Source organism: Hemicordylus capensis, chromosome 10 (genome assembly GCF_027244095.1).
Source record: "Hemicordylus capensis ecotype Gifberg chromosome 10, rHemCap1.1.pri, whole genome shotgun sequence".
Lineage (NCBI taxonomy): Eukaryota > Metazoa > Chordata > Lepidosauria > Squamata > Cordylidae > Hemicordylus > Hemicordylus capensis.
Window position 1 is genome coordinate 7,933,967 of NC_069666.1, and position 26,339 is coordinate 7,960,305.

General features: G+C 47.6%; 1 protein-coding gene across 8 annotated transcripts in view; it reads right to left on the reverse strand.

Moving 5' to 3' along the window:
- NTRK3 (neurotrophic receptor tyrosine kinase 3) overlaps nucleotides 1-26,339 on the reverse strand; it is a 364,980-nt gene that overhangs the window by 315,361 nt on the left and 23,280 nt on the right. The gene's annotated exons all lie outside the window — the stretch shown is intronic.

A 26,339-nucleotide genomic window follows, 5' to 3' on the forward strand; every position in this document is an offset into this window, starting at 1 on the left:
CAGAGAAATTTTGTCAAAGGGAAAATTCCCTCCAGATGTCAGAGTTCCAATCAAGGAAAAATGGGGGGGGGGGATTTTGTCAGGTAGTCTTCCACATCCTATTAAATAATTCTTCAAACCAGGATATCTTGGGGACATGGAGTCTGGCTGCAGTCACACAAGTTCTGGCTGAATGCAAGTCAATGCACAGAGATATGGTGATCTACCTGTTGCTTTCAGTTTGAACCAGAATGCAAAAAATAAAGGACCTCGGGAGTCACGGGGTGGAAAAACATCCCTGAGCTGGTTTGATGACACTTTGATTGACCAGCCTAACCAATGTGACAGAGATGTGAGTTCACCATGAGCATGATTCACCTCCACATGCTGCTCCAGAATGTGCCCTTGCGGGAGGGAGAGATATGAATACTAGGGATGTGCACAAGCCGGTTCGGTGCCTCCTCTGGGGAGCGCTGAACCGGTTCAGGTGCCGGCATTCAAGCCGACTTGATGAGGCAGGGAGCAGTTCCCTTAAGGAGCCAGTAAGGTGCTCCTTACCTGCTCCTCCCCACCCCACCACTTTTCCAGGTGTGGCACCTGGTCCCACTCTGGCCTTGCCAGGCTGTAGCTCTCTTTCCTGCAGCCTACGCACAGCGTCGGCAGGGAACAGCACCTCAGCGCCACCCCACCCGCTCATGCTGGCCCAAGTCCTCTCTAGTCCAGCATCCTTTTTCTCACAGTGGCCCACCAGATGCCTCTGGGAAGCCCATAGACAAGAGTTGAGGGCATGCCCACTCTCCTCCTGTTGCTCCCCCCTATGACTGGTATTCGGAGGTATCCAGCCTCTGAGGCTGAAGGTGGCCTATAGCCATCAGGACTAGTATAATTTCTGGCTGGCCGGCTGCCCAGCAGTGGAGAGTTCTTCAGTTCTTCAGAGGGTATGAGAAAGCCACCAGATGCAGTCCAACAGGAACAGAGACCAAGCATAGTCCCAAAACGTTGCCAAATATCTGCATTGGGTATTCCACAGATGTCTGGATCAGGGGTAAACACAATCGTAGTCAGTCCAACCAAACAGGCTCGGTTCCAAGGTCAAGGTCCACCGCTCTGGGCTCCTTGGAGGAAGAGCGGGATATAAATGTAGTAGTAATAATAAAGGTTGCTCATGGTCAGGGCTGGTCAACATGGATGTTGTTTCCAGCACAGATCCAGCTCTCAAGCCACTCTAAATAGGCTGTGTGCTGAGAGTCCCACCCATCACTGCAGCTGAGCCTTGTCAGGGAGATGCAACCGGCTCAGAGCTGGAACACCTGTTCCTTCTGGCCAGCCTTCCCAAACTGCGGTGTTCCTCCCTTTGAGCCTGTCCTCTGGCCAAACGTTGCTGCCAGGGGTCTGGGACAGGTGCCTCAGAGGCTTTATCAGAAGGAGAAAGGGAGGGAGGCAGAGGGGTCTGCAAGCCTGTCAGCTCCGGCTCTGCTAAGTCACCCGGAGTCTCAACCTGCTTCCCCTGCTCTGAGTCTTCATCTGAGGAATCCTCCTCCACAACCCCCATGCAGGTCATCACAACTAGTAGCCATTGATAGACCTTTCCTCCATGAATTTGTCTAAGCCCTGCTGAAAGCCATCCAAGATGGTGGTCATCACCACATCCTATGGCAGAGAATTCCGTAGATTAATTATGTGCTGTGTGAAAAGCTTCTTCCTTTGGTTGGTCCTTAATTTCCTGGCCATCAGGGAGCATGGAAGAACAGCTTCAAAACACATATATCCCACAGTTTCATGGGATTAAAATTCCAATGGGTTGAAATCAGTTTCAGGGGATGATTCCTGGCAATCAGTTTCTTGGGATTCTAGTGTTGTGAGAGAGGGAGAAAAAACCTCTCTCCGTCCACTTTCTCCACACCATGCATAATTTTATAAACCTCACCAGGTCTCCCCTTAAGGAGACATATTTTACATCCTTGAGAGCCCACAACTTCCAGACCTACAGTACCTTCTCCCTTCCCCTATTTCTTCCCAACTGCCATAGCATAGTAGTAAAGCACATGCATTGCAGACAGAAGTTGGTATGTTCAAGTTCTAGCATCTCCAATGAAAACTAAAATATTGAAACGAAAACAACAGCAAGGATGGGAAAGCCCTCTCCTTCAGACACTGGAGCTCAATTACAGGTGGCCCTCGTTACACACTATCCTGGCATCCACAGTCTCACATATCTGCAGTCGGGCAATGGAGACCTATCCTTGTTATCCACGGTTCTTTAAAAAGTGAATATTTACCCATCCACAGTTCCTGGGTGGCCAGAAGTGACCGCTGATGTCATTTCCAGCCACCATTCTGCTGAACGGAGCCATTTTGTAGCTCTTTCTTTTTTAAAAAAAATCCCCATGATTTTTCACAGAAAATTGGTGGAATTGGGGGGTTGGAAGGGCATTGCTGGGCAGCTGGAGACTTGGAGAGCATGGTATGGTACTTTATTGCTCTTATTTCTGCCTGCTCCCTGACCTTTTAGCCTGTTTTGACCTTCAGGTACCTAACCCGTCCAATTCCCATTGACTCAAGGTTTTGTTAGCCCCGTTTTGTTGTCCATGGTTGTAGGTAAGAACAGAACCTGCACAGATAACGAGGGCCACCTCTACCTGGCAGGTTTGATAGCACCATGCAGGATGGCTCAATGGTCTGCTGACACAGTATTTACCTGAATCCAAGACTAGGTTTTTTCCAAGTTTTTTGAGATTAGAAATTAGGAAGTCATCTTAAATTCAGAGTCCTGTTCCTTTCAAGTACATGCAGTGTTTTATCACTACTTTTTAAGGGGTTTATCTTAATTCCAGTATCATCCTTGATTCGGGTAAATACAATCAGAGGTAGCTTGGTGCTTTCAGAGAGAGATTATCCAAGCTGCCCCTGGAATCCATATGTGGGCGACCCAGTTTCCCAAAACCCAGGAACTCAATTCCCACCTCACAACTGATTCAATACAAGGATTGACCTAATTTCTAGTCCTTAATGAAAGTGGCAAGTGAGATGATTTGTATAGCTATGCATCTATGTGGCAGCATGGAGGTGTGCATTCCTTATGCAGGGTCTGGGGAGAGTTCAGTGTTTCAGTTCATTGTTTATAGTCTCTCTCCCTGTACATGCAAAACATGATAACATGACTATTATCTTTTCTTGTTTCCCTTTGTTTACAAGACACCCAGGAGTCCATGGGTGTATTAAGAGGGTAGAAACCAAATTTAACACCCACCATGAACATGAATGACCCCACGACAGCATCCGCTATTAGAGAAATGCAATTTGTTCATACACATACTACAAACCCCAATGTTTGGGGGAGTTTATGTACCATGACTTCCTATGCTTCTATGAACTACAGCCCCATCCCCCAAAGAATGCTGGGAGTTTTCAATTTTGGGAGTATCAAGCATTTTTCTTTGGAGATTTAATATGAAACCCAGAGCAAACACGTTATGGGCTAAAAGCAAAGGACACACTCTGCATCTTTTCACACCCATAAAGGTTGATTTCAAAGAGGCAAGGAGATGTCGAAGAAAACCTATGGAGCGTAAGAAGGAATTGGTAACTAGCACAAACTTTTGGGAAGAAGAGACATAGGGCAGATATCAAGGGAAATCTCTCCACTCTTCAGGTAGTCAGACAATAGAATAAGCTATCAAAGGAAGTTGTGTGGAGTCCTTCTCAGCGAGAGTTTTAAAGAACAGCCAAGGGAGAAAGAAGCTTTTGTGCATGGCTGAGATTTGAAAAAGAACCTCAGAGATAAGATACCGACTCTTCGCTCATGTCCTTTTGTCACCTCAAGCTTCCTGGAAACTGACTCTTAGTGCTGGCCTGAAATATCCTCCAGGTTCACAGGCGCCTTTGCAGGCTGCAGAAGCAGGGTCATTCTGGTGATGCGGTTGCCAGGAGTCAACACCGATTCAACGGCACAACTTTATGGGGCCATAGCTCCGTGACTGAACACCTGCATTGCATTCAGAAGGTCCCAGGTTCAATCCCTGCCAGTATCTCCAGATAGTGTTGGGAGAGACTCCTGCCAGAAGCCTTGGAGAGCTGCTGCCAGTCAGTGTAAGGCAATACTGAGCTAGATGGACCAAGGGTCTGATTCAGCAGCAAGCAGCTTCCTGTGTTCTTAAGGAAGAGCACCAACTCCACTGCAAAACAGAAAGCGGGGGCGGGGGATATGCGGAGAAGGCTGGGTTTGCCCCTCAAACTTTTGTCCTCCCTGTCCTCCCAAATGTTATTCATTTGAAAATTCTTAGCTCAGAAATTTGAGTTTAGTCTTACTCTGAACAGAAGTGCGCATGTACCACACTCAAACACATGCAATTTAACATCTTTAAAAGAGCCGTCAAGACACATTTTTTTAGCCAGGCTTTTAATATTCTTTGAATGTTTTAAATGGTTTGAACAGTTTGTTTCATTTTGTTTCTGCTGTGTTTATTTTTTGTGAACTGCCTGGAGCCTTTGGAGTCAAGCGGTATATAAATTAAATAAATAATAATAAGTAATAACACACACACATGCGGACAGGTGCTCTCAGTAGTGATAAGGATCCAGACCAGTGTTCCCTCCAACAGGATTCCCAGATGTTGTTGACTACAACTCCCAGAATCCCCAGCTGCAATGGCTTTTGCTTCGGGATTCTGGGAGTTGAAGTCAACAACATCTGAGAATCGCTGTTAGAGGGAATGCTGATCCAGACCTGTTCTAGATCCATCCATCCATCCATCCATCCATCCATCCATCCATCCATCCATCCGAACACTCTTTTCAGCCACATTTCAGAGCTTGCATGAAACCTGTAGACATCAAAATTTGTCCAAAAGGCCTCTAGGCAATTGCTCTGCTTCTAATCTACATCACAATGTGGATGCCTCCAAGCTTTCGGTGTTCCACCAGGCGCAAATCGGAGACTCCCCACCACCACATGTATGTTGGCCGAAGTGGCTGTCCATAGTGACAAATGGTTGGAGCTCAATCAAGGTGAAAGTCGTGATGGGCAATACTGCTAGGTAATAGCAGAGGAAGCTGCGGTTCAGTGGTAGAGCACCTGATTTGCATGCAGAAGGTCTCAGTTTCAGTCTCTGGCCTCTCCAGATAGGGTTCAGAAAGACCCCTTCCTAGATCCTTGGAGAGCTGCTGCCAGCCAGTGTAGACAACACTGAGCTAGATGGACAAAGGGTCTGACTCAGTCTATGGCAACTGCCTGTATAATAGAACTGCCCGTGCAGTAAGGAAGGCAGCAAGGGTGAGGCAGGTTTCCCGGGAAATGGTGAAGAGTTCCACCCACCCAACCAATTAGCAGCCAGCTGGGAGAACAATGGCTGAAAACCAGCATGAACAAAATGGCAGAAATGTCCGTCCCCACTCAAAGCAGTAGCTGCAACTGTCTAACCTCACAAAAATTCAGCACAGCACTAGCATGTGCCTGAACTCAGTTGATAGCGTCTCTGTGAGCCCCAGGACACATACTGCAACCTACAGCATGAACACCTTATTATCAGAATTCTTATCCTGCTTCACATAGAGGGAGAGAACCCTACAACGAATCAATCGGGAGAAGGGGTTGTCGTATCGTTTCCAAAAGAAACCCCCCACGGGTATACATTCAGTCAGACGTGCAACTGCCAGGTGCAACTGCCAGGTGTGCAACTGCCAGGTGTATATAAAGGACAGTAAGTTGGAGAGAGCTCGAAACGTGGAGTTGCATCAAATATATGGGGCTCTCAGCACTGATTCGCTCCAGTCATTGCTATCAGAGAAACCTGACTTGCGGCTTCACATGGAGAAAACAGCAGGAACACACCAGAGCTGTGCACAAGGCCAGATTCACTAAATAACTAAATAAATGGGGATCTTCTCACTCCTGCATTGCTTTTACATAAATCTGGATTCTGTGTGTGTACATAGGGACACAAGAAGCTGCCTTCTACTGAGTCAGACCATTGGTCCATCTAGCTCAGTATTGTCTACACAGACTGGCAGCAGCTTCTCCAGGGTTGCAGGCTGGAGTCTCTCTCCGCCCTATCTTGGAGATGCCAGGGAGGAAACTTGGAACCTTCTGCCTACAAGCCTGCAGGTGATCTTCGCAGAACGGCCTCATCCCCAAGGGGAATATTTTACAGTCCTCACACATGTAGCCTCCCATTCAAATGCAAACCAGGGTGGAACCTGCTTAGCAATGGGGTAGCATGCTTGCTACCACAAAACCTTAAAGCAACTCTGAAGTCTAGGTGCCCATCTTGGTGCCAGAGAAGAAGCAGCCAGCTTCTTGCTAGGGCTTAGCTTGACTGGGGAGCAAGGGTGGGTGGTCTCTGTGCAGATGAGACCCGCCCTGGTCCAGCAGTCTGCCTTTTCCTGCATGCAAGAAGGCCATGTCTATCTTGCAAAGAGGTGCAGCCTTGCTTCCTAGCACTCACTAGGGATGTGCAAACAGGTTTGATGTCGAACAGGTTCGACTTCGAACTTGTACGGTTCGATGGTCCGATTTTGAACCAAACCCCGGTTCGGTATTGGACCGAACCACCGCAGCAGTCTGGCAAGGTTCACGATCTTTATTATTTTTTTAAAAGTGTACTCTCACACACACCTCAGGGAGTTTCTCCAAGGCTGTGGTGGTGGGGGTCCTCTGGAGGTTCCCCCCGCTGGCCTCCATTATGCGGCAAATCACCCTGTTTGGGCAGTCTTTGGCCCATTCTAGGCCCCACCCCCATCGCAGTGGCCATTTTGGAGGCCGCCGTGCATGCCCAATGGGCCTCTGCATGGCCAGGGGGGTCATGGCCCAGCACACGCAGAGGCCCATTGGGCATGTGCGGCGGCCTCCAAAATGGCCACTGCAATGGAGGTGAGTCCCAGAATGGGTCAAAGAACACCCAAACAGGGTGATTTGCTGCATAATGGAGGCCAGAAGTGGGAGGAGGAACCTCCAAAGACCCCACCCCCGCAGCCTCAGAAACGCCCCCGAGGGGATACAACAATTTTTTTAAAAAACATCACGAATCCTCCTGAACCGAAGCAGGGGGGAGGTTCAAGTGGATGCAGAACCTAACCGGCCCAGTTCAGTTCAGTTCCAGTTCGGACTCAAACCGAACTAGGCCAGCCGGTTTTGTGCACACTCCTAGCAGTCATTCCGCACTCTACAGAACAGGAGATCAAGATTAATCCCTTTCCTTGCTGTTTCTCTAAGCCAGGGCTGCACAACTTTAGGCCTCCAGCTACTGTTGTACTACAACACCCATCATCCCTATTGGCCACTGTGGCTGAGGATGATGGCAGTTGTAGTCCAATGACAACTGGCAAGCCAAAGTTCTGAAGCCCTGATCATGACATTTATATGGGTATTTTTAAAGCCATTTTAGCCACTCAGAGCAGCATACCAAAAAAAGAAGAAGAAGAAGAAGAAGAAGAAGAAGAAGAAGAAGAAGAAGAAGAAGAAGAAGAAGAAGAAGAAAAGAAAGAAAGAAAGAAAGAAAGAAAGAAAGAAAGAAAGAAAGAAAGAAAGAAAGAAAGAAAGAAAGAAAGAGACAACCAATGAAGTATCACTTGAGTATCCATTATCTTTTTGCATGCCTAACCACCACCAGGTAAGGTGGGCCAGAAGCATCTATATTGCAGAATGGGCCATATTCATTATCATTCCTTACCAAATTGGGATGCCCCTAATCAGTGACGTGGCGAAGATGCCAGCAGCTCCTGTCCAGGCTGTGCCACCAGCAGCTTCCACAACCCCAACCACGCCCCCTGCATCTGACATCAGAGGCCCCTTCGACTGACGTCAAACACAGGGGGCATAGCAATGTTGGCAAGTGGGGCCACCCATGTGCCCTCCCCCACAATGTCCTGGAAGTGTGGCTTGTCTGAAGAGGGAAATGTCCAGTGCATGATGGTGGGCACTTCCATGACTGCAAGACTGGATTGATTCAGACAAACCCCACCATAAGCATGAGTGGCGGGGCAAACTGCTAACTGAGGTGGCAGAGGCGGGACTTCCTCCCCTTTCACGGAACTTCCTCCCCCTTCACCCCGCTGTACATTTCACAGTGTCTGAATAAGACTAGGGAGTTCGATTTCTCTCTTCCGACACATGAAAGCGGCATTCAAAAGTCATATGCCCCATGCTCAATCCAAAGGGATACATCTTGTTCTCCCGTGGGTGTAGACCAGGCCTCAGGTCTCCATAGCTTCCATTTAGATCTACCAGACAAAGCAGATGGGCAGCAATGAGAAAAGGTGTCTGGGAACAAGAGATCTCCCTACCCCAGAAACAGAGGAGATGGGTTAAAGGGGCAGGGAGTGGCTTTAGTCCCCAGCCTTTTACTTTTCCCCATTTAGTCCCCAGCCTTTTACTTTCCCCCATTTCCCCCCATGAACAGTCACCATCCATTCCGACAGGGAAAATTTAAGTGCTTGATTTGGGGACGCACACTGCAACAGGGGGGAAACCTGCCCCCAAGACTTCAACTGACAAGGGCCATGCAAGGAAGGAAAGATATGCCCCCTGGTCAGAACTTCACTTGTCCTAAACACACATAAAAAGGAAACTCTGATCTCCCCTGCATCACCCACAGCCTCACAGCACCCTCTCCTGCGATACCCTGTAAATCCCAGCGCTTCCTTCCTGCACTATAGGCCTTATAAATCCCTCACCAATGACCCCATAAATCACCCTCCTCCTTCCACAAAGACCCTGTACCTTGTTCATCCCCCTAAATCCCTGGCTGCTGTGCGACACCGATTCAGTAAATCACCCGATCCTCCGCCTCCATGCCTCCATCCTCATCAATTCTGTTCTGGCAGCCCCATAATTCCATTCACCTTGCACACAGTCCCACTGCCTCTTTTTCACAAACCCAATTTGGCAGCACCATCTACAGAAGCGGGCAGGGGTGCAAGAGGGCCTAGACAAACAGAACTGGGAAGAGGATTATCCCAGCATCCTTCCCCACTTCTTCCCCTAGGGCTGTTTTTGTTCCACGACTCCCCCTCTTCTGGCTTCTGTGAGATGAATTTGCCATCATATGCCACTGACTGAAGGTTGTTCCGCACAGTCGGCCACTGGGACGGTCACCTTCCTGCACACAATTACAGCTTCAGAAACCTGCCTCCTTTCTACTGGGGGAAATAATGGCAGGCACAAGTCAAGGCACATTCATCTCTCTGCCCAAATAGTCATCTCATTTGGACAGTCAATGCATGCACCACTTCCTTTGGGAAGATGCTGAATTTGATATTTGTGACAAATCCATTCCATGCTCCAGGCCAGAATGTCAGAATCTCCCAGGATAAGCATGGGGTAGTCCATTCCGGGAATTCTAGTGGACCAGAAGGACAAAGGGAATGCTAGAAGAGTGGCTAGCAGTCTATTATTGTCTACAAAGAAGCAGCATCGCCCTTGACATCAGTTAAGCTTATTCTCCATCCAGGTTCCTAATCCTAGGGCTCCCGTGTCCTCCAGCTTCAACACTGGAGTCTTTCCAAATTGGAAATTCCTTTCTTTCATTCCCAGAAGCTTGGGATCAGTTGCCCCATGCTGCAGAAACTAAGGGCGTGCGGTTGGGACATTCCACAGCTGGGACATTCCGCACTCAAAATTTCAACTGTTCCAAGCTCAGAACAGAATGGCCCGTTCTGAGTTTGAATGTTCTGAGCACCATTTCGGAATTCAAAATGGTGCTCTTTGGGCCTTTGCACACACATGTGGCAGCCATTTGTGTGGTCAGTACCACCATGCAAATGGCCGCCGTGCATTCGCAGAGGCCAAAAGAGCACCATTTTGGATTCCAAAATGGCTCTCTGAACATTCCACCTCGAAACAGGCCATTCCGTTGGAACAACCAGCTCAACCTCATTTCGTGCACATCCCTAGCAGAAACTCTACCTAGCATCTGTTCAGAAACACTCTTCACTTAAGGCGGGGTGGGGGGGGGGAGTATGCCTCAGAATGTAGACTTTTCTTTTGTCTTTTCAAGCCAGCATCTGTTTGAATTACTGCTAAATTCCTGCAGTAAATTGTTTATTGATATTCCATTATCCTCTCCAGATAGTTATATTGATATGGATATTGTCTGTCAACTTATACAAATGGAAATATTATATACCGGCTATGATTGCTGCAAAGGAGTGTAGCTCAGTGGAAGAGCATCTTCTTTGCATGCAGAAGGTCTCAGGTTCAGTTTCTGGCAGCATCTCCAGGTAGGATTGGGGAAGTTAAGCCCTTGCAAGCCACTGCCAGTCAGTGTAGACGATACGGTGTATGCCCAGGTCTGCCTTGGTAAAAGACAGCTTCAAAATCCTATGTCACCTCCAGCACAACATGGTTGTGGGAGAAGAGCATAGTTGAAGGGTTCCCAACTTTCTGTTAAATATACCCTTTCTGTCAAAAACCTTCAGCTGAGATACCCCATTTTTTGTGTGTGTGTGTGTGTGTGTGTGTGTGCGCACGCACGCACGCATGTGTGCACACACACACACACAAATTTAAATGTTGTTAGCCTATGAGACAGGCTACTCAAGTCACTTGCTTACATCCAGACTAAGTTACATAAGAGGAGTACTCCCACTGAAATTAGTGGGATAAGTTTACTGGTCCTTTTTGGGTGTACTGGGGCTAATCTTCTGAAGCCTGTCCGTCAGGCTGAGAGGAGGAGTATACTGAGCTTCAGCACATAGCCAGCCAATCAGCAGTAGAGTCTCCACCCTCCCCTTTTGCAGCAGGCACATCACTGAGGATGCATCAGCTTCAAGCCAACGATCCTCAGATGGGAAACAAATAGTGCTGCTACAGTGCAGGCAGGAGGGCTCCGAGTACCTCCAGGAGTCCTTCAAGTACCACTAAAGTTACTAGTACCCCCTGTTGGGAACCCTTGGCATAGATGGATGAAAGAACCATGCCAGAAATGTTGCCCTTAAACATGCCTTTTTGGGAGCCAGATTCACATCTGGAAAGGCCTTTTCAGTGGCTGCACTACAGCTGTGGAATTCTCTCTATGAAGATTCAGCTGACTTGTTTCTGTGCTACTTTTAAAAACAGCTCTAGAAATTATTTTTATACCATAAGGCCCTTTAATGGGCATTGCTTTAAACCAAGGAATCCCAGCCTTGGGTGCCCAAATGTCAGGAGACTACAATTTCTGTAATCCCCTGCCAGAATGGCTTTGGCCATTGCATCAGGGGATGATAGGAGTTGTAGTCCCCCAACATATGGGCACCTGAGGTTGGGATCCCTTGCTTTACACTGTGGTTCTAGTTTGATACTGCAGCTTTTGGTTGAATTTACCACTGTGGTTATTGGAATTTGGTTTTGACTTCTGCTATTTTTATTTAATTCTGCTGTGCTCACTGCCTTGAGCTTTTTGAAAAACAAGGAATAGCGAAACATAAATCCCAAAATAAAATAAATTATCCAGACAAGACACTTGCACTCTGTTGGAAACTTAGAAGAATATGCAATGAAGTGCATCGCCTAGGACCGGGGTGGATGTATCCAAATCAAGACAAAATTCTAGCAGCAATTGGAATCTTCTTTTCAAATCAACATGCCGGAAGCTCTGATCTGTATCACCAATTTTAATCAACTTGAGCATTTCCACCCAAATTATTTCCTACAGGAAAAAAGGTGCTTGTCTTACTTTTTAGTATAACCATTTCAGCAATTTTCAAGTAAATCTATATCTTCTGCACTGCATTTAGCATATATTTTCCCAACCAAAGACAGCTCACTAGGAATGTAGCATTTACTTAAGCAATTATAAGGCTTCATGTAATTTTTCCAGATTTTTTAAAATAATTGCAGATTTCAGCCTGCTGGAAAATGGCAACTAACAGATCACGTCTTCACTATGCAATTACCTTCCAGTTTAAGATCCACGTAAGGCTGCATTATGGCAGCAACTGAAATGTAATTAAACATACAAATACAATAATGAGAGTGATTTTTTAAAATGAAATCAAACCCCCCCCTTTGAATTCTGGGTATACATAAACTTATCTTTCATATACATAGTTAAGTGAGTTATTTCAAAGCATAGGTTATTAATGGTTGTGAACCTGCTATTTCAGGTAAGTCTGAGGAAGGGGGGACGGAATGTTCAAGAGATCAAAAAATGAAACAGGGATTTGAAGTTTCCCCCTGATCTCACATTATTTCCTTCAAGGGCAAATGCACCTATTGAGGCTCATTTGTCCAGCACATGGGACAGGGCCTTCTCAGTGATTGCCCCCAGGCTGTTGAAATTCACTCAGAGCTGAGATCCTCATGGCTCCCTCTCTCCCAGCCTTTGGTAGGAATCTGAAGACCGCCTTTTTTAAACAAGCATTTGGCCAATTAGTGGGCCCCAGATCTTTTTGTAACATAGCTGTGTATCTTTATTTCAAATTCCATTACAGTTATTACTGGCAGCAAAATGTCTGTCCACCTCTGCACCCATGTCATCATTATAGTCCGAATCCCACCCCCACCTCCGCCCAGCTTCTTTTAATGAAAGAGCAGCTTCAGAACTTCACAGGATTAAGCACGCCTCTAGAATGCAATTCGCTGCACATCAGGTTTAAGTCAGCGCATGGCAGTGTTCTGCTCTGAGGAGAGGGTTGGACTATAAGACTCTAGGGACCCTTGCAACTCAAAAATTCTAGGAGACCATTTTTGTTTCCCAAGCTTATCCCTGAACAGAAACAATGCACACAGATTTGCAAGGAAGGGAAATGGATCTCCAAACTACCCATCTTAAAACGTTATGTCCATTTTCACTCCAGTGCCCCTTGTCTGAGAGTACTTCTTCTGAAGAGCTCTGCCCGATCTTAAGTTAGAGATACCGTATTCCCCAGCCAAGTATCAAACTACAATGGTGCTATCGAAAGACAGGAGCTATGGGAAGGAAGGAGGGGGAAAATAAGACTTGCATCAGGCTCAAGGTACAGCAAATATTTCCACTTTCCAGCATTACAAAGACGGAAGCTCCAGAGGATTCAGGAAAGTTTGAGCAGCAGGAGAAGGAACGTAGACGAGAATAAATCGAGCCAGGAAGAGGCTATTGCTTCTTTTCTCCTTCAGATGGAAATGCAAAATGAGAGGCTCTACAGAATGGAGGAGGTCTAATATATGTGGATTTAGCACAGCTGTCCATACCCTGTCTCACCAACCTTGTCTGTTAACATTAGCTCTGTTTAGCTGGGAGATGACACTGGCAAATAGATTCAGACAAAATCCACCTCATAGCCTTGGGCAAAGAATAGGTGCAGCAACATCATCAGCAGGTGGAAACCTGTGGGGTGTATGTATTTTGAAGCTGTTGCTCCATGCTTACTGATGGCCAGGAAATTAAGGACCAATCAAAAGAAGTCGCTTTTCACACAGCACATAATTCATCTATGGAATTCTCTGCCAGAGGATGTGGTGATGGCCACTAGCCTGCATGGCTTTAAAAGGGGCTTAGGCAGATTCATAAAGGGCAGGTCTATCAATGGCTAGTAGTCTGATGGCCTCTAGCCTCCGAGGCAAGATGACTCTAAATACCAGCTGCAGAGGAGCAACAGCAGGAGAGAGGGCATGCCCTCACCTCTTGCCTCTGGGCTTCTCTGGGGCATCTGGTGGGTCACGGTGGGAGACAGGATGCTGGACTAGATAGGCCTTGGGCCTGATCCAGCAGGGCTGTTCTTATGATACACCGTGACCTGGACCATGGGTTTGTGTCGTCTGGAAATCGAGTGGACATTGACATTTTGAAAAATTTAAAGTAAGTATTGGGGTTCTTCCTATGGTGAAGCCTTATGAGTTTCAGTAAGACAAGTCACCATTTCCTGTGGGGATTTTTGTGCAGCTCTTACCTAAAAGTCCTACTTGTGAGCTAGAAAGGTCCCTAGTTCAGAACTGCCAGAAACAGCTGTGAGTGGGGTCGCATTAGGCAACCCACCCACAGTCCGAGACCAGCATACCTAGGGCCACCTTCTCCCATATGAACCTACCCAAGTGCCAGGATTCACCTGTAGACCTGCTCCTGTTCCTGCCATCATCAGGGGTGGGCACAGGGGTATAAGCAGGACATTTTTCATTGGGGGACCAAACATTGAAAGGGCAGGAAGGCTGAGGGATAAGCCACCATAAAGGACCCATGGCAAACATTCATGGGTAGTGGGGCAGGGGGAGAATTACCATTTCAAGGCACTGTTTAGTGTTTCCTGTAATAGCTGGGAACACTGGTGGGGAATTATGGAAGCTGTGGTCAACATCATCAAGGAATCTGAGAGGTGAATCCAGAAGAAACTGATACAACGTGCCAGGCCTTGAAATTGAGACAACGACTGCCTTGGATGGGAAGCTTCTTATACGGTCACTATTGTAGAGTGAGCCAATGAGTGCCCACATGGGCAAGGCCTATTCAGGACCTGGAAACTCAGTCTTGCTGCAGTGAAGCAAGCTACCACAGGAGGCAGTGGTAAGCAGTCTCTCAACCCAGGCTTAGGTAGATCTAGACCACCTAAGTGGTCGGGAAAGGAGAGCTGGTCTTGTAGTAGCAAGCATGACTTGTCCCCTTAGCTAAGCAGGGTCCACCCTGGTTGCATATGAATGGGAGACTAGAAGTGTGAGCACTGGAAGAGAATCCCCTTAGGGGATGGAGCTGCTCTGGGAAGAAGGTTCCATGTCCCCTCCCTGGCAGCATCTCCAAGATAGGGCTGAGAGAGATTCCTGCCTGCAACCTTGGAGAAGCTGCTGCCAGTCTGTGTAGACAATACTGAGCTAGATGGAGCTATGGTCTGACTCAATATATGGGAGTTTCCTATGTTCCTATGACCAGAGCTGCACAACTTCAGCCCTCCTGCAGATGTTGGACTACAACTCCCACAATCCCCTGCCATGGTGGCTATAGACTGCACTCTTATCCAGGGTTTCGGCCAATGAGCTGTTCTTTGTTCTTTTACAACTTTTAGCTATATCTCTTCTGGTTTTATATCTTTATTGTTTTACCATCTTGTTAACCGCCCTGGGTTTTAGAATAAATGGATCTATATAAATATGAAATAAATAAATAATCTGACAGCAGCTGGAGGGTCAAAGTTACACAGCCCTGATCTAGTCACAGAGTCCAGGACACGTAAGCAGGACTGAAAAGCAGACTGGTAAATACCAGACTGGCCATCAGAAAGCTGTGTGTGTGTGTGTGTGTGTGTGTGTGTGTGTGTGTGTGTGTGTGTGTGTGTGTGTGTTGTCTAGGGATGTGGAGATCACCCAGAAATGTCTCCTGGGGAGGAATCCTGTTGTTCGCCTTGAATTCTGCATTTGCGAAATTTCGGCAGCATCTCCAGTATGCACCGAAAGGCCAGAACATTGCTGCCTGTGGGTCAGCAGGCAGGCCGTGCGAAGACAAACATGCCTGCCAGCCTCAGTGAGGAATCAATAAGCTGGAGATGGACCTTGGATGAGGAAAAGCAAGCTCGAGGCACCAGCCTGCCTGCATTCAGGAAGGAGCTTCCCTCCTTCCCCTCACTCAGCAGAGAGGGATGGCCGCTATTCAGCACAGAGGGATTCTGAGCCGTTCCAGTTTAATATCCCAATCTGTTATCGTCACTGTTATGAGGGACACACGGGCTCAGGGAAGATGCCATCCATCACCACTCACAGCACGCCAAGCGAGGCAGCCAGGCTGCAGCTCTCAGACACAAAGGTTCAGTTCAGGCAACCTGCGGAACGGAGGATGAGGAAGCTAAGACCACGGCTTGGTGTTGACTGGGCCGACAAGCCAGGGGGTGCCACTGGGTGACAAACTTGGACCAGAAATCCTTGTTCAAGCTGGCTTTGCAAAGGACCGCAGGTCTGCCAACCACGTGGGCGGGTGCAATGTCTGAACAGACAACGCAGAACCGTAGCCAATCTTCTCTCTCCAGAAGCGGCTGCATGACGGAGACAGGGGTGAGCTTGCGAAACTCAGTGCCGAGAAAGTGGGAGACAAGTGCAGAGAAGCAGTTCTACAAGCACGGTTGCCTACTAGACGCTCAAATCACATTTTGATGGGTCGTCTGAACGGAGCTATGTGGTTTTTCACTAAATTAATAATAAAATAATAATAAAATAAATAAAAATAAGGAGGAGGTGGTGGTGGTGGTGGTGGAGGCAGTCCTTGGTAAGGACTTGATGTCTGGATAAAACAAACCAGTCAATAACACCTGTTTGACTATGCAAACAAGAAACAATAGTATTAAAACAATTTTGTTAGTTGTCCCATAACAAATTGTTCTCTGGGCAGCTCACAACAACATAGCAGTAAAAGCACCCATCACTCAGTTGCACATGTTCAATTTTTACAGACACAATACATTGTGCAGTATATATTAGCTGGGGATCCTTATTATGAAAACTGGGGTGTTAATTGACCTATTAACTGAGCAAAGAGGCACCTTTTAAAGTGATGATTCTCTTATATTGAGCAGGGCCCTCTCCAGCCTCAGCACAATGTTCCTCCAGTGGCTGTTGCTGGTATCTGCCTTATGTTTCTTTTCAGATTGTGATGCCTTGGAGACAATGAGCCATCTTTTTCTATGCGCACTGCTTGGAGGGCTTTGAAGAGCAGAACAGAAATATTCACAGCAGTAGTAGTAGTGGTTTTAGAAAGCGTGACTCTATTATCATCCTGGGAGCAAAGTTGGTCTTGCAGTAGTGATCATGATTTTCCCCCTTTGTTAAGCAGGGTTTGCCTTGGTTTGATTTTGGATGGGTGACATATGAGCACTGTACGATATTCCCCTTAGGGGATGGGGTCATAGCTCATTCAGTGGCAGGACATCTGCTTTGCAGGCAGAAGGTCCCAGCTACAGTCCTTGGCAGCATCTCTGGGTTAGGGTGGGGAGAGACTCCTGCCTGAAACCTTGGAGAGTTGCTGCCAGGCAGGGTAGACATATGGAGCTAGAAGGGCCAATGGTCTGGCTCGGTATAAAGCAGCTTCCTACGTTCCTAAAAGGTTGGGCAGTATGATGGACATCTGCAAGCCGGGCTCAGAATCACTACCATAGGACAATCTCCATTACCTACAACAATGGTTTATTGAAGTCTCTTAGAAAATATCCATGAACAAATCACTCAGAGCTTTAGAAAAGGGACAGGAATGGAAATAAATAAAATCATTAAACTGCTGAATCATGGACCACCTGTCATGATGGCAACAGGCGGGCGGCGGCAGCCAGATTCCCTTCTTTCCCTAAAGTTTGGCTAATGCTCAGAAATCTCTCAGCTTTGATAAGCACTGCCTCTTAATGACTGAGTCAAGGCCGGGGGGGAGGGGGAGGGGTGGGGAGCGGCCCATTACTTTCACTGAATAAGGTAATGGGGTAGAGAGAATCCATTTCGGAGAGACACCCCAGGCTGTTTTCCTGAGGAACTAAAGCCTGAATGAGCAAAATTGGGGGGAAACCATTTACTATAATATGACACTTTGTCAATATCCACCCCCACCACACACACGCGCGCACACACACTTTGCTGCAAGCTAGATTTCGATTCCCAGCAATATCCATGTGCAATGCAGTTCTAAAATACCTTAGACTGGGGGTTCTCAGCCTCGGGTCCCCAGAGGTTGTGGGATACAACAGCCACAACATTCTTCAGTCATTAGCACTACCTCAAGTCAAGGGTTCCCAAACTTGCTGCCCCAGATTTTCTGGGACTACAACTCCCATCACCTCCAGCCACAATGGCATTTGGCCATTGTAGCTGGGGATGTTGGGAGTTGTAGTCCCAAGAGCAACTGGGGGGGTGGGTGGGAATTCCTGCATAAGATTCTAGAGCAGAGCTGCTCAACTTTCGCCTTCTTGCAGATGTTGGCCTACAACTCCCATAATCCTTGGCTATTGGCCACTGTGGCTGGGGATTATGGGAGTCATAAACCAAAAACAGCTGGGGGGGGGCAAAGTTGAGCAGGCCTTGTCTAGACACAAGACCATGATTATCTGCTTACTGCTCATCAAACTCCAGCTATTCATTAGCTGGAAGAACAGGACCTTATCAACTCCCCTGATCCAATCTAGCAATAATCCAGCACCCAATACAACCTAAAACTCTACAAGAAACGTGGCTCTTCATACTTCCAAGGATGGGCAACTCCCCTGGTCTCATTCAGCCTGCATTCAGACAAACTGAAAGTGAAAATGGAGGCCACTTCACCTCCGGTTTTGTGTGATGTGAGAATGCAACCAAAAGCTCGATAATATTAAGGAGGACCTCCTAAAAGATATTCAGCCAATGGCTCTTCTCCTTCTCATTTCCTTTTATTGTTCAGCAATTCCTAAGTGACTTGGGAGGAGAGATGGTCTTGTGGTCACAAGCATGACTTGTCCCCTTTGCTAAGCAGGATCTGCCCTGGTTTGCATTTGAATGGGAGACTACCTGTGTGAGCGCTAGAAGATATTCCCTTCAGGGGACGGGGCTGCTCAGGAAAGGGTATCTGCCTGCTTGCGTGCAGAAGGTTCCAAGTTCCCTCCCTGGCAGCATCTCCAAGATAGGACTCAGGAAGACTTCTGCCTGCAACCTTGGAGAAGCCGCTGCCAGTCTGTGTAGACAATACTCAACTAGATGGACCAATGGTATAAGGCAGCTTCCTATGTAACTCAAGGGTTATCTTTTTCCTTCTGTAGAAGAGAGAGAAGAGACTGACCTCAAGTCTTCCCAGCACCTTGGAAAGTGTACCAGACTTGGAATACTCCCTAAAGCCAAGATGCTAGTTTAGCACCAATAACTTGATTAGACGAGGTTGGCTCTTAACCTTGGCTTTTCAGCCAAGCCCTCTTTCCAGGCTACTGTCAAACTGGTGTGGCCCTTCTCGGCACCTTGCACTAGGAAGACCAACTCAATGATACTGGCAGCATTCCCACGTCCTGGAGCCAAGTTATGGTCACAATGCAGGTCATGAAAGGAGAGAAATGAGGAGTTCATGAGGTCTGCCTTAAGAACATAGGAAGCTGCCATATACCAAGTCAGAGCAGTGGTCCATCTAGCTCAGTGTTGTCTACACAGACTGGCAGCAGCTTCTCCAAAGTAGCAGGCAGACGTCTCTCTCAGCCCTATCTTGGTGATGCCAGAGATGGAACTTGGATCCTAGATGCTCTTTCCAGAGCAGTTCCATCCCCTTACAGTCCTCACAAGTAGTCTCCCATTCAAATGCAACCAGGGCAGACCCTGCTTAGCTAAGAGGGCAAGTCATGCTTGCTACCACAATGGATCCGACCATGGATCCGACTCAGTCAAAGGCAGCATCATGTGTTCAGCCAACTCTTCAGTCACTACCAAGCCCCCAAGGTGAACTAGTCATCCTGACCAGCCGCTGATTACATTGAAAAGGAAAACGATGTCCCAGAATAGTAGGGAAAGTCCCTCTTTGTGTACACTGATCTTGTTAGCTTTGTTGACTATTTAATATTTCAAGATGCTAATTAAGTCTCTGCATAAACAAATCTATTCTACCAAGTGCACTTTGGAAGTCATGCAGCTTTCCCCAAAGAGGCAGCGATGCAAGCAATATGGGCACAACAGAGGCACCACATTCTCCGGCTTTGCTCTTGAAAAAGTTAAAGAACATGACTTTAACCATATCGGGCTCTCCACAGTTGCAACTATTCACAGTAGAAGAGACACTGTTTTTGCCATGCATGTACAGTATTAGATGGGGATATGCATTAATTTCATAACAAATGGGAAACTGAACTAAATCAGGCCAATTCAGTTGAATTTTCGTCCATCTCGAATGGATGAACTAAATGGCTTATGGAGCAAAAAGCCCACTTGGGATCCACTTATTTTTTCAACAAGGGAGACAAAATGCCTTGTTAGCATGGAGGTGGCCATGTTTTTTACCCACAATACCCTGGACCAATGCAAGGTGTTGTGGGTGGTGGAGAGATGGTGGCTGCCAGAAGGAATTGGCACTTCCAAAGAAAATGAAAAGTTAGATAGATAGGAAGCTGCCATAGACCGAGTCAGAGCATTGGACCATCTAGCTCTGTATTGTCTACACTGACTGGCAGTGTATCTCCAGGTTTAAGGCAGAGTCCTATCTTGGAGATTCTGCCAGGGATTGAACCTGAGATCTTCTGCATGCAAAACAGATGTTCTTCCACTAAGCTCTGGCCCCATCCTCCTTCCCCACCACACAAAAAAATAGGGGAACAAAAGTGAGGGGATCCTTTATGGGTGGAACACAATGTTAGCGAAAGAAGACCAATGTGAACAAAGACTTTAGCCCCCAAAATGTAAGATGACCTGAAATGACTTTTTTTCCTTGCACATCTCTTGTATTACGGGTTAGATAATCCTGTTTCTGCATCCATGAAATCAAATATACTGGAGGAAAGATGACCTGAACAGGGAGGAATGCAAAACAAAACTTATATCATCTTTTCTCTGGTATTGTGGGCCTTTTTGGCCCTGTGCCTCAGTTTCCCTATCAACAAGCTGTGAAAAACTGTTAGCAGAGGGCAAGCCCCGAGAAGGGGTCATTGCAAGTCCTTCAGGCTGGCCACCTCCTGCAAGAGAGAAAGGGGAATCAGCCAAGGGTGTTTGCTAGGGATGTGCACAAATAGATTATTTTGATTCAATTTGTGCCCAAACTGAATCACCCCTGATTTGTTTTGTGTCCGAATCTGTCCCCCCGCATCACTCCACATTCGATTCAGATATAATTTGATTTGATTCAGGTTTCGGTCAATTTGGACCACTTAAAAAGGTCCTAGGGACACCAAAATTGGGTGGTGGGTAGGTTCCCATGGGTGCCACCTACCACCCAAATTTCAAGACAGCGGTTGACTTTTAATTAATTTATTTATTTAGTTTTTACTGTACCCAAATAAATTCACACATCCCTAGTGTTTGCTGCTGCAGACCAAGCCACTGCTTTTCAAATGATTTTTAAAAGAACAAGCCCTCATCCGAAATTGGTTATGAGGAATATGCAGATTGGGTTTTCTTCTTCTTGATTTTCACTGGGATGGGGAAGGAGCAACCAAGTACAACAGAGGGAAGAAAGGTCAAGATACGTGTAAGGTAGGAGTCAGGGTTGGCCTCAGCAGAGGTCCACAGCCTGTAACCCTCCAGATGTTGCTGAACTACAATTCTCATCATGGGAGTCATCGTTCAGCAACATCTAGTGGGCAGAAGGTTAGGAACCCCAGGTTCTAAACATGTCCTAAACAAGTTCAAAACATGTCCTAAACATATTGTGGGCCAAAGAGGCCGACAATACCAGAGAAGAGATGATATAGGTTTTGTGTTGCATTCCTCCCTCTTCTAGGTCATCTTTCCTGCAGTATATTTGAGTTCTATACAAGGCCAAAGTGATGGCTGAATCCTCTTTTTAAAAGCTAGTACCTGAAGCAGAGAGTAAATATTTATTTTTACCAATGAAACTGCAGCAATCCCAAACCCAAGTTTGTACATGGTTTGATCCCCTGCAAGAATATCAGTTATGGAATCCAGAGTGAAGGCAGAACCTAGGAACACAGAGAGCTGCCTTATACCGAGTCAGAACCTTGGTCCATCTAGCTCAGGATTGCCGACACTGACTGGCAGCAACTCCCCCAAGGTTTCAGGCATGGGTCTCTCCCAGCCCGACCTGAAGATGCTGCCAGGGACTGAACCTTGAAACTCCTAAACGTAAACATGCAGATGCTCTTCCACTGAGCTACAGCCACATCCCTCTGTCTCTCCTGATTGCCAAAAAACTATTCTGAGAGCTTAAGTGAACAAACACTCTCACTCTTTTTTCTTGGTCTGGAGTCATTAACGCAAGCCAGAAGGGGACAAGGGAGAAATATACACGCCACTGAACACCAGCATCTGTGACCTCAGCAGGTCCATATGGGAGAATGGGGGGGAGAGACGGATTCTTCCATGTAGAGAATTGGCGATATTCCCTCCTGGGAGGTGAAAGCAACTTAGGAGGAGGGGCCCAGAAGCAAGGCTGGAGGGAGCAGAGCTACCAAGCGAATCATTACAGCTCCCCAGAGGCAGCCCGGCTGCCATCTGTGCGGGAATCGATACGAGGCCCAGGTCTTCATTTCCAAACACATATCCCTGTCTATACACATTACAATTAACCAAGTGGGGAGGGCCGTTCTCCCTCCTGGAATGGGAGAGAGGAGAGAGGAGGGGACAAGTGAAGGGGAAACTATGTGCACACAAGAGAGAAATTGGTGCGTTTAGAGTTCCAGAAGGCCAGCTGCCTCCAGACCCCGATTCCACGAGCTACAGAAAACCACAAGCAGGACTGCTGTTAAGATGTAAGCCCAATTCAGACATTGTGCTGCATGAGTGGGAGGAAAGCTGGTCTTGTGGCAGCAAGCATGAATGGTCCTCTTTGCTAAGCAGGGTCCACCCTGGATTGCATTTGAATGGGAGACTACATGTGTGAGCACTGTAAGATATTCTCCCTTAGGGGATGGGGCCACTTTGGGAAGAGCACCTGCCTGCTTGCATGTAGAAGGTTCAAAGTTCCCTCCCTGGCAGCATCTCCAAGATAGGGCAGAGAGAGATCCGTGCCTGCAACCTTGCAGAAGCCGCTGTCAGTCGGTGTAGACAATACTGAGCTAGATGGACCTATAGTTTGACTCAGTATATGACAGCTTCCTATGAGTGTACAGATGTCTGTACACTCGGACAGGTGTTTGTGCGAATGACTGTACCTGTGTTCATTTTAAAAAGGGAACCTGGATACAGGATCTTCAAATGCATGGTACAGACCGGAAGTGCACTCCTGTATGAGCGTTCAGCATTATTATATAAATGACCGTATCTGTGTACACGGTACACTCGTACGGGAGTTGAACATTTGTTTTATTAATTTTCTTATATACTGCCTCCTCCAAAGACTCTAGGAGGTGAATATAATTGTGAATTGACCTCTAGTGGATGAGGGATGGGAGGAGCTTAAATCTAACACACACACACACACACTGTGAAAATAGATCTCTAGCAATGAGTTCCTTGTCAGTATTTCAGACACAGGAACATAAGAAGCTGCCTTATATTGAGTCAGACCAATAGTCCTTCTAGCTCGGTATCACCTACACTGACTGGCAGCGGCTCTCTGAGATTATAGACAGAAGTCTTTCCCAGCCCTACCTGGCAATGCTGCCAGCAATTGAACCTGAGATCTTCTACATGCAGAGCTGATGTTCTACCACCAAGCTATGGCCCCGCCACCTGAACTCCCTGCCCCAAACGCACACCATGCTGTGAGAGACATTTCAGGATTTTTTTTTTCCCCCAGGAGAACCCAGCGGTGATTGGTTGCTCTTTATTTTAAATCTAATCAAACTAATTTGAAATCCCCTCAAAAAGGAAGCTATGTAGTGCTCCCCTAGGGATGGAGGCCACCATCCTGCCCCCCAGAGTCCCTTTCAACAGGATGCGACATGATGACATCACTTCATTCAAAGAGGCATTCTGGGATAGACAAATGGTGGCTAGCAACTGCTGGAAGAAACATGGCCAGCACTGCAATAAAGCGGAAGCAGAAAAAGTAGGCCCACGCTCGCCAAAATTGGAGTGGAAGCTCTCATGAGGGAACTTGAGGCTCAGCCCTGCTTGTACATGGCTGGGGCATCCCTGAGTTGAAACAAAACAGGTCCAGCTTGTTCATCACTCTACCCACTGGACCATAAGCTGGCTTTCATCCCACACAACAAACAGTGACTCCGAACGGCTCGGTCACATCCTGAGCTGAGTCACTCCAAAGCAAAAGGATGATTCACCCTTTACACCTAACAACCCTCATAGTAACAGCTGCACATTCATTAGGACAGAAAAGCCATATTGCCAGGAAAACAGGCAGAAAACCCAACAGCTGCCATTTTTACCACCAATGGCGACACAGCGCCTAGTGGTGGGGGGTGAGGAGAAGGGAAAGAAGGAAGAGATTCCGCACTTGAAGAACCACTCCTCACCCAGCCCCTTATGATAAAAAGGCACAGGGTCTTCATCAGACAAAGTGGTGGCAAGCCAGAGCCAATCCCATGAAACGGAAGGTCAGGAAATTTAGGACTTGCAAAAGGAAGTATTTCTTCACACAGCACATAATTAACTTATGGAATTATCTGCCACAGGATGTGGTGGTAGCCACAAGCTTAGATGGCTTTAAGAGGGGCTTAGACAAAGTCATGGAGGACAGGTCTATCGATGACCACTAGACTGGTGGCTCTAGGCCACCTCCAGCCTCAGAGGCGAGATGCCTCTCAATACCAGTTGCAAGGGAGTAACAGCAGGAGAGAGGGCAAGCCCTCACCTTCTGCCTGTGCTCTTCTTGGAGGCATCTGAGGCATTACTGTGTGAAACAGGCTGTTCTTGTGTTCAACTCACACATTAAGGAGAGGAGAGCTGGTCTTGTGGTAGCAAACATGACTTGTCCCCTTTGCTAAGCAGGGTCTGCCCTGGCTGCATATGAATGGGAGACTAGAAGTGTGACCACTGGAAGATATTCCCCTCAAGGGATGGGGCCACTCTGGGAAGAGCATTTAGGCTGCAAGTTCACTCCCTGGCTTCTCCATGGTAGGGCTGAGAGAGACTCCTGCCTGCAACCTTGGAGAAGCCACTTCCAGTCAGTGTAGACTAGCGGTTCCCAACCTGGGTTCCCCAAGATGTTGCTGAACTACAACTCCCAGAATCCCCAGCCATAATAAATTGTAGCCCTTGACCACCAGCATCCAACTCCACCTCCCTAGCTGTTCTGCACTGAAGGCCAGTCACTGGCCAGAGCAGCCCAAGAATAACTATGGAGAGGGTGCTTCCGTAGTGCAAGGAAAGCAGAGTTCCTTCTCTCTCTCTCTCTCTCTCTCATATTCCCAAAATAACTCTGCTTGCATTCTTGCAGCCGTCCCCCCAGACATGCTAATTCCCTAATGTCTGGCTTGCTCCTAAGGAGGCTCTGGAAATTAATTGAGAGATGGCGCCAGCACTCGGGAGCTCCAACCTTACTGTAAATGTTTAGCTGGGCCTGTCCAGTGTCTGCAGATCTGCGTAGTCTTGTAAGGCTCTGGCATCTTCTTAGGGGCGGGCGTGAAAGAAACTGGCAAAGAACCACTTTCCCCACAGGGAGTGAAGAACTGGGCCGAGTTTGTTTTAGTGCTTAGAATGTTTGACCCATTCAAATGCAACCCAGGGTGGACCCTGCTTGGCAAAGAGGACAAGTCATAAACTGATCCTTATGAGCTTACAAAGTGGTGCAGGGTGGAGAGGAGAAAAGGTCACCAGCAGTCTACTGTTCTCTCCTGGCACATCTTTGAGGTGTGAGGACTCCTTGCAAAACTTGCATGAGTCAGATAGGGCACAAAAGGCCTGTGCTATCAGGAGTCGCAGAACCTCCGACAGCACGATTCGGGAGTCGCAGAACCTCCGACAGCACGATTCGGGAGTCGCAGAACCTCCGACAGCACGATTCGGGAGTCGCAGAACCTCCGACAGCACGATTCGGGAGTCGCAGAACCTCCGACAGCACGATTCGGGAGTCGCAGAACCTCCGACAGCACGATTCGGGAGTCGCAGAACCTCCGACAGCACGATTCGGGAGTCGCAGAACCTCCGACAGCACTAGTCCCTCCCCTCACAACAGAGAGGCAGCCAATCGCAGGACAATTGCCCAGTACCCAGGTATCCCTGCCGTAGGGATATGCAAGCTGGCTCGATTTGAACCGGCCTGGTTCAAGTGGTCCAAGTTCGAACCGGCCCAGGCCCCGATTCTAAGAACCGGACGGCAGACCAGTTCAGGTATACTTGTAAAGGGTAATCCAGCAAGGATTACAAGTAAAGGGGGGATTCCCTGACATAAGGCGGGGAGGGCAAAAAGAAGTACCATTTATTTTAAGCCCACAGTGGCAGCGAGTCTCCAGAGATGGTGTGGGGCAGTGGGGGGGGGGCTCCTCCAAGCCCCCTCGCCGGCCTCCTGAATCAAAGCTCAGACCTTCTGCGGCCTAGTTCAGGCCTCCTTGCCTGCACAAAAGCCACTTTCTTGACCTCTGTACTTGCACAGAGATCATTTGCATCACCACAGAAAACGCCAGATTACCCTCTACAAGTATACCCCCAACCAGCCTGTGAACTGATTCAGCTGGTTCAGTGGCCAAACCAAACCTAGTTCATCTGAGCCCAAAGTCAGAATGGACCGGGTCGGTTCGAATCCGATCCAGATTTGAACCCGACTGGCAAAACCGGTTCTGTGCACATCCCTAACTCCCTTTGCTTTTTTCCAGCCTCCCCGCATTCATTCTCAACCTTCCCTTTGACTCCCCACCCTTTCCATGGATGCTCCCAGCATTCTCCCCACGCACCCAGCCCTGTCCCCTAAAGGGACTATCTTACAGTGCTCACACAT